Raw genomic sequence first — 8173 nt, forward strand, 5'->3', positions numbered from 1 at the left:
CCCTCTCTTTTAGTGGAGGACTTGGGGACTCTTTCATTCCTGTTTCTTCTCACCCTCAGTCCATCCCTGTGGGATCTTTTCATGTCTTAGGCACCAGCAACACACCTAAGATACCTACTTCACTGCGACTGCAGGTGCTCACTGGGTAAGTGTAGGGAGACACTGTTTCAGGCCCAGGGACCCAACCAGAGCCAAGGTCCTGCTTCTGGGGACCTGTCATTCTATATGAGGAGCAGGGTAGTGAACATGTGAACCAGCAATTCAACAAGTTAACCCCAGAGTCTGTGTGTGAACAGGACCCTGAAACAGCCCTGAACCTAGAGAAGCTTCAAGTCCACCGCTCCAACAGCAGGGTTTGTTGTGGTGGCCCACGGAAGCTCAGCGTCTCAGGGGCCTGTTAGAAGTTCAGCCTTTCTGCCAGCCCGAATCAATGGAATAAAAACTTTCTACCATGCACGGAGCCCAGCATAGGGTTCTCAGTACCCACCAGGCAACTCTGCCATGGTCCCCAAAGGGCCTTCCAGGAATGCTTATCTTGATGTCAGTGGCTGTCACAAGTGGCCACAAATGTAGTGACCTAAAACATGAACGCATTCTTTTCTAGTCCTGGGGCTCAGAAATCTAATATCAGCTTCACTGGGCTCAACCCAGATGCTTGTTCAAAAGCCCTGGACAGAAGCCAGTTGCTGGTCTTTTCAGCTCTGAGGAGATGTTTGGGTTCCTTAGGCCCTGGCTACAGCCACCTAACCCCTACCTGCTGTTAGATTGCTTGTTGTGACTCTAATCCTGCCTTGTCGATTCCGATTCTTTCGGCCCTGCCCTGAAAACCCAATGTAACTTCCCCAACAACCTTTCATTAAGATCCTGGGGCTGGGAATGTCACACGGTTAGTAGGGTGTCTGTCTTGCATCCACAAAGCCTTAGCCACAAAAGCCCCCAGCACTACACAAATGGGGCTTGGTGCAGCAAGCCTAAATCCCTGAACTTGGAAGATAAAAGCAGGAGTGTCAGAAGTTCAAGGTCATCTGTGGCTACGTAGGGTATTCATTCAAGGCCAGCCTGGGCTACCTAAGACCCTGCCTCAAATACATACATACATACATGCACACACATACATGTAACACACATACACATATATATGTACATGCACACTCATGCACACACGCGCATGCACACACACACATCTACATTTTACTTGGGTTCTGGAGATCAAAATCAATGTGCAGCAAACCCTTTACCTACTGAACCATCTACGTGGTCTCATATTTGACTTTTTTGAGGAGGGAGACCCTGGCAAGGCAGAAGGAAGCCAATGCAGCCTGTAGAGTCAGTAAGTCATTCGTGGGGTGGCCTCCGATCAGTCACCCACTCTCACAGGATCTTAGTGTTCCTAGGATAGGTACTAGGTCTCAATGCCCCCTCCGATACCATGGATTCCAGTGTAGGAAGTGGACTAGGTGACTCAGCAACAGTGCCAAGAAATGGACCAGGAACACTCAGAAGCAGGTTGGGAGTACTCAACAGAAGAAAAGTGCATCAGTCAAGCATGGAAGTGGAAGCCTGAAATCCCACATTCATGAGGCTGAGGCAGGAGGCTCAAGAATTTGAAGCCAGTAGCTGGAGAGACAAGACAGTTCAGTGGGTAAAAGATTTGCCACATAAACATGAAGGTCTGATTTTGGATCATCAGAACCTATAAAAATAGCTGGGCATGGTGGCTGAGAGGTAAACACAGGTGGATCCTGAGGGTTCCCTGGCCAGCCAAGCCAGCCAATGAGTGAATTCCATGTTCAGTGAGAGACAATCCCCCAAAAAGATGGAGAGCAATTGAGGATGACATCCTACATTGACCTTTGACCTCCACAAGTACAAACATTCTTACCCCAGACACAGGTGCACACACACATAACTGCACACAACAGAAAAAAGGTGGACTGTCTTACTTAGGGTGTCTATTGCTGTAAAAGAATACCATGACCAAAAGCAACTTGGAGGTTTATTTTAGCTTACAGTCCAAATCACAGTCCATTATTCAGAAGAGTCAGGGCCAGGACTCAAACAGGGCAGGAACCTGGAGGCGGGAGCTGACACAGAGGCCATGGAAGAGTGTTGCTTACTGGTTTGCTCCTTGTGGCTTTCTCAGCCTGCTTTCTTGTAGACCCCAGGACCTCCTGCTCGGAGGTGTTACTAAACACACTGAGCTGGGCCCCCCTCATGGATCAAGAAAATGTACCACAGGCTTGCCCACAGGCCAGTCTGGTGGGGGCATTTTCTCAATTGCTGTTCCCTTTTCCAAAATGACTGTAACTCGTGCCAAACTGTCATAAAGCTAGCCAGCATATGGACAAAATATCTGCTCCTGCATGACCAACAGTTTGCCTCAAAGGCAGGCTGGATCCCACACACACCCCAAGCTCACTGGTGAAGAGGAAAGCATCCTGCTTTGAACCTTAGCCATGAACCTCACTATATAGACTTGTCCCAGGTAAAACTGTATATAGATAGAAACAAAGACTCATATTTCATTCTTGAACTCCACTTAATGCTCCCGACCCTAGGAGAAACAATACAGACAGAAGATGAGGAACACACACTTTGGCCCTGTCCTGACTGGAGTTCCAGTTGTATGGCCTCCCACACGTGAAGCCCCAGCTTCCTGAAGTGTGAGGAGTGCTGGTGAAGACCTGGGCAACACCAAATAAAGCCTCGGAGCCTGCAGAGCTCCAGCAGGTGACCTGGAGTACAGGCTGTTTCCACCTTCAGAGTGAAGCTTCCCCTGGTCCTCTGAAGATTCCATGTGAATACAGACTTCCATATGAACAGGAGACTTGTCATAGGACCCGTGGTCTGGCCTGAGATGCCCCATGGCAGCCAGGCTAGGCCAGGCTAGGCCAGGAAGCCAGCACTGCAGAGACTTCCTGTTCCTACCTCGGAGAGCTCCTGAGCCTGGTAAGGCTCCCTCCAGGCCTTTCCTGGAGCCACAACTTTGAGACTTCTGTACCCAAGCTGTAAGAACCGTAGACCCAGCAACAGCTCCTCTCCACTGGGATGCTCATCCATCCCAGTCCTATTTGTAGAAGCATCCTGGTCCAGCCAGCCTGCTGCTGAGGAGGTTCGGGAAGCCCTGGGATCCTCTCCTCCCACCTCAGGGGAGGATACAGAAACAGCAGGTAAAAACTCTCAACCCTGCCTTGTATAGCACAGGGGACTCTCAGCATCTTTCTGACCTTGGAGGTTGTCAAGTTTGCTTTCTATTGCTAATAAAACTCCAGCACCAAAAGCAACTTGGGGAAGAAATTTATTTCAACCTTCAGCTCTCGGGTCACACTCCATCACGGAAGGATGTCAGGGCAGGAACCTAGAGTCAGGAACTGCTGCTGAAGCCATGGAGGAGAGATGTTTGCTTTCTTATACACCCTAGGGCCGCAGTTCTCACCCTATGGGTTGTGACCCCCTTGGCAAACTTCTATCTCCACAAATATTTGCATTAATATTCATAACAGTAGAAAATTATAGTTATGAAGTAGCAATGAAAATAATTTTATGGCGGGGGGGGGTCACCACAACATGAGGAACTGTATTAAAAAGGGTCTCAGCATTAGGAAGGTTGAGAACCATTGCCATAGGATCACCTGCCCTGGGTGACTCCACCCACAGTGGCCTGGGCCCTTCTAATCAATCAAGAACATGCCCCACAGGCTTGTATATAAGCCGATCTGATGGGGTCATTTTCTCAATTGTGTTTTCCTCCTTCTCTGGTGATGCTAGCTTGTCTAAGTTGACCAAAAAAAAAAAAAATCCCCTCTGTCCCTACAGATATATATTTTTTTCTCTAATAGCCCTATCTGTCCTGGAACTCACAGACATTCACCTGCTTCTGCTTCTTGAGTGCTGGAATTAAAAGTGTACACTACCATACAAATCTTACAGATATTCTTACTATGAAAAAAAAAGTCCAGAGAACTAAAGCTCAGGGTAGAACTACAGCTGTCTGCCTGTAGGCCCTCCATTGTGGGGAGCGGGGGCTTGGTTTTTCAAGACATGTTCTCTGTAGCTTTGGAGCCTGTCCTATAACTAGCTTTGTAGGCCAGGCTGGTCTTGAACTCACAGAGATCTGCCTGCCTCTGTCTCCTAAGTGCTGGGATTAAAGGCGTGCGCCACCACTGCCTGACTTCAGCCACCCCTTTCTGCCACTCTGCAGGATGGCTCTGGGATCAGCTGCCATGCATGAGGGACGGTATGAAGACGGACTTGTCTACAGGAGGTTTCCGGTCTCTGCTGCTGTGGAGTGGCCCCGACACCCTGTCATGGAACCCTTATGCCTCAAAGCTCTACTCTTCAAAGGCCAGTGTTCCGAGGAGCTGGCCTGTTAGCCCTGTGTTCACATGAACAACTGAATTCAAAGGCTTTCCCTGAACACAGGGCCAATGACGCTATTGTTCTAAGACCATGTCAAATATTTATAATACAAGCAATATTACATCAATAGCAGGAATTAAAAAAAAATCACCCATAATCCCCAAAACCCGGAGAGTGGACAGTTTGGTTTTCTTTTGATTTAGTTTTTGTTTCTGACTTTTCCTCCAGCTCTCGTCCCTGCACAGAAATGACCTTTCCAGAGCTGGGCTGCTGTCCTGATGGAGTGTCACACAGGGCACGGCATCCCCTACGCTCTCTCCTGGGCAGCAGCCTTCCCATGGCATCTCCAGGACTCTCCTGGGCTGCAGCCTTCCCATGGCATCTCCAGGACTCTCCTGGGCTGCAGCCTTCCCATGGCATCCCCTACGCTCTCTCCCGGGCTGCAGCAGCCTTCCCATGGCATCCCCAGCTCTCTCCCGGGCTGAAGCCTTCCCAATTAGTTTTAAAACAGGAATGCTACTGCTAATGGCCTGAGAGCTGGACACAGGGGCTACAGCAGGATCTTTAGTCAAAGTGCTTTTCCTTTGCTGCGGCTGTTTCCTGAGGCTACACTCTCAGGTGCAGGGCTGCTGAGGGAGAGGTGGTGGATATTTTTGCAGCTCTTGCAAGAGCTGAGCATGGGGTTTTGCCTGGGGCTTACAGAGTGCTGGCACTTGAGGGCTGAGGGTCAGGGAAGGTCTCAGACTCTCTGAATGAGATGAAGTTTTGCCCAGGGCCTGTCTTGAGATGCCTTCATCCCAGAGGAGGAACCCTGAGAGTGAGAGAGGCTACACACAGAGATGAAGAGCCTCCTGCCCCTGCCCCTGCCCCTGCCTCCCAGCCTTCCCCTCAGCCTCAGCACCTGCGGTGTTTATCCAATGCAAGTCAGGGAAAAGGAGACACCCAGAAGAGCTATAAACCACTGCCTGTAATTCAGACAGTAAGTGCCATTGCAGTTGTTGCTGGGAAAACCCACCCCCATCCTTGTGCCCTGGAGCCTTCTGAGAAAGCATGAAGGGTTCTATGTATGACTGCAATGGTCTAGAGCTAACCTAGAACATCGTAAGAAATGACAAGGAAGGAGGCACCGTCTCTGTTGTGATGCCCCCACAGTCAAGCAGGCTAAGGTAGATTCCCTGGGCGTTTTCATCTTGTTTGTGCATTAGGGTCCCTAGAGGAGCTTATGGGTCTGCTGACACATACCTCTAAACCCAGAACTTGGGAAGCTGAGGCAGGAGGATGCAAGGCTAGCCTGGACTACCTAGGAAGACCCTGTCTCAACAACAAAACTCCTTTTAGTATGTGTGTGGTGATTGCATGAATATGTATCTGTGTATGCATGTGTGTGGGTACATGCACACGTGTGGCGGCCAGAGGTGTCTTCTGTTGCCAATCTCCCCCTCCCCTTTTGAGAAACCATGTAGAACTAGTTATATAGCCTAGGACAACCTTGAATTTTTGATCCTCCTGCCTCTACCTCGTCTCCCACCTCCACTGCCCCAGTCTCAAGTGCTGTCATTTTGGGTGTGTGCCACCACACCCCGTCTGTGTATTGCTGGGAACAGAACCCAGGGCTTCATGCACGCCAGGCAAGCACTCTCCCTACTGAGCGACACCTTCAGCCTCCTAGTCTCAAAAGGAAAAACAGCAGCAACAATTCTAAGAGGAGATTTTAAACAGCCTGAACTGGTGTCGCCTGTGGCTGGAACTGAGCTGCACAGGACTGGCATGGCGCTCTCCTGGAAGGGCACACTATGGTTTGGATGTGATTTGCATGTAAGAAGCATGGTAGCCAGTCTTAACTAGCCTTGGTGCAGTATTGAGAGGTCAAGGAACCTTTAAGAGGTGGAGCCTCCTGCAAGGTCACAAGCTCACTGGTAGTACGTTCCTCCAAACAGATTGACTAGCCATCTAGGGACCCTGGTTAGCGGGAAGAGAGAGGTTGCTATAAGAAAGAGTCTGATCTTTGAGTGTTCTCTATTTATCCATCTCTCCGTGGGATCATCGGCCTCATACCTGCCACTCTGATATCATTTGCCATGAGGCCCTCGCCTGATGTCAAATCAATGAAACTACCTAACCTTGGCCTTTCAATCTTCAAAACTGTTAGCTAATTAAGCCTCTTTTCTTTATAAACTCCCCAGCCTCGGGTGTTTTATGATAATAAAGAAAAATACAAGGAATTTGGGGATGCAAAGACAAGGACACTTTTAGGCTAATAAGAGGAAGCAATTTCTAAAGGGTAACCAGGGTGCTTACAGGGGCTCGGGGTGGGGGACCAGCGCTGCTGAAGCCCCATTCAAATCTCTGTGCTTCCTCCTCCAAATCATGTCAAAGAAATCCTCCACCTCTATAAAACAGTGTCTCCAGCTCTCTGGAAGAGACTTGTAAGTAGGGAGCTGCCCAAGGAAGCCACGCTCTTGACTGATGTAAAGAGTGCCTGGGAGTGGCAGGCTGGGCCCTGAGACAGGCCTGGACATCACATGGCTTCTAATGTCTCCAACAGCTTTTCTATTGCTCTTGAAACATCTTCTTCAGGTCGTCAGAAAGGCCTGGAGGCCCTGCTGGGCACTCTAGTTGTTATTGTTATTTTTTTTAATGTACAGGTAGAGAGGTGTGTGTGTGTGTGTGTGTGTGTGTGTGAGAGAGAGAGAGAGAGAGAGAGAGAGAGAGAGACAGAGAGACAGAGAGACAGAGAGACAGAGAGAGAGAGAGAGAGAGTGTTTTACAGGTATGTGTGTATCTACATTTACATGTACATGAGCCCACATGTATTTGTGGGTGCATGGGTAGGTCTGTGCATGTATGTGGAGGCCCAAAGTTGACATTAGGCATCTTCCTTGCTCACTCTCCACTTTATTTATTGAGGCAGGGTCTCTCATGAACTAGAACCTACTCAATACCTAGTCCAGTGTCTTAGTCAGTGTTCTGTTGCTGTGAAGAGACACCATGACCACAGCAACTTTTATAAAGGGAAGTTTTTAACTGGGACTGTTTCAGAGGTTTAGTCCATTCATGTCATGGTGGGAAGCATAGCAGCATGCAGGCAGACATGGTGCTACAGAGGTAGCTGACAGTTCTACATCGGCAGGCAGCAGGAAGAGGGAGCAAGCCACTGGGCCTGACCTGAACTTCAAAGCCCGCCCCCAGTGACGCGCTTCCTCTAACAAGGTCACACCTATTCCAACAAGGTTAGTTGCCCGTCCTAATCCTTTCAAGTAATGCCACTCCCTATGATCCTAAGGTGGCCATTTTCACTCAGACCACCATATCCAGCTAGCTGTTTGTTCTAGGGATCCCATCTCTGTCTCTCAAGTTCTGGAATCGAAGGAGGGCTTTCCCAGCCAGCTTTTTCTTCCATGAGATCCAGTCCTCATCATTGTCTGAGCCATCTCCCCAGGCCCCACATTCTGCTTTTGATGGACATTGGACCTAGAAACCTTCCAAGCAGAAAGCAGGCCTAGAACTCCTTTTGAGTACATGAAAAAAGAGACCTTATGGGTCTCTCTTTCTTTGGGGAGGTAGGGGCCTGAGCTCTGGCCAAGAGGAGGATCCCTCTTCCCCTTCCAGAACTTTCTCCCAACTGCACGCACTCATCAAGGGCCAGTCTTTTGTGCTCGACCTCTTGAAGTGCTACTGTCAGGACATGATCCATGCACGGGGCAGGACTTCCAGCCACTGTGCCCTTGACCCATGGAGTCTGCTTCGGGCTCTGTGCTCTCAAAACAGAACACAAACCATATGGCCCCTGGCTTCCAAGACCTGGGCAGCAGAA

Source organism: Microtus ochrogaster, chromosome 5 (genome assembly GCF_000317375.1).
Source record: "Microtus ochrogaster isolate Prairie Vole_2 chromosome 5, MicOch1.0, whole genome shotgun sequence".
Lineage (NCBI taxonomy): Eukaryota > Metazoa > Chordata > Mammalia > Rodentia > Cricetidae > Microtus > Microtus ochrogaster.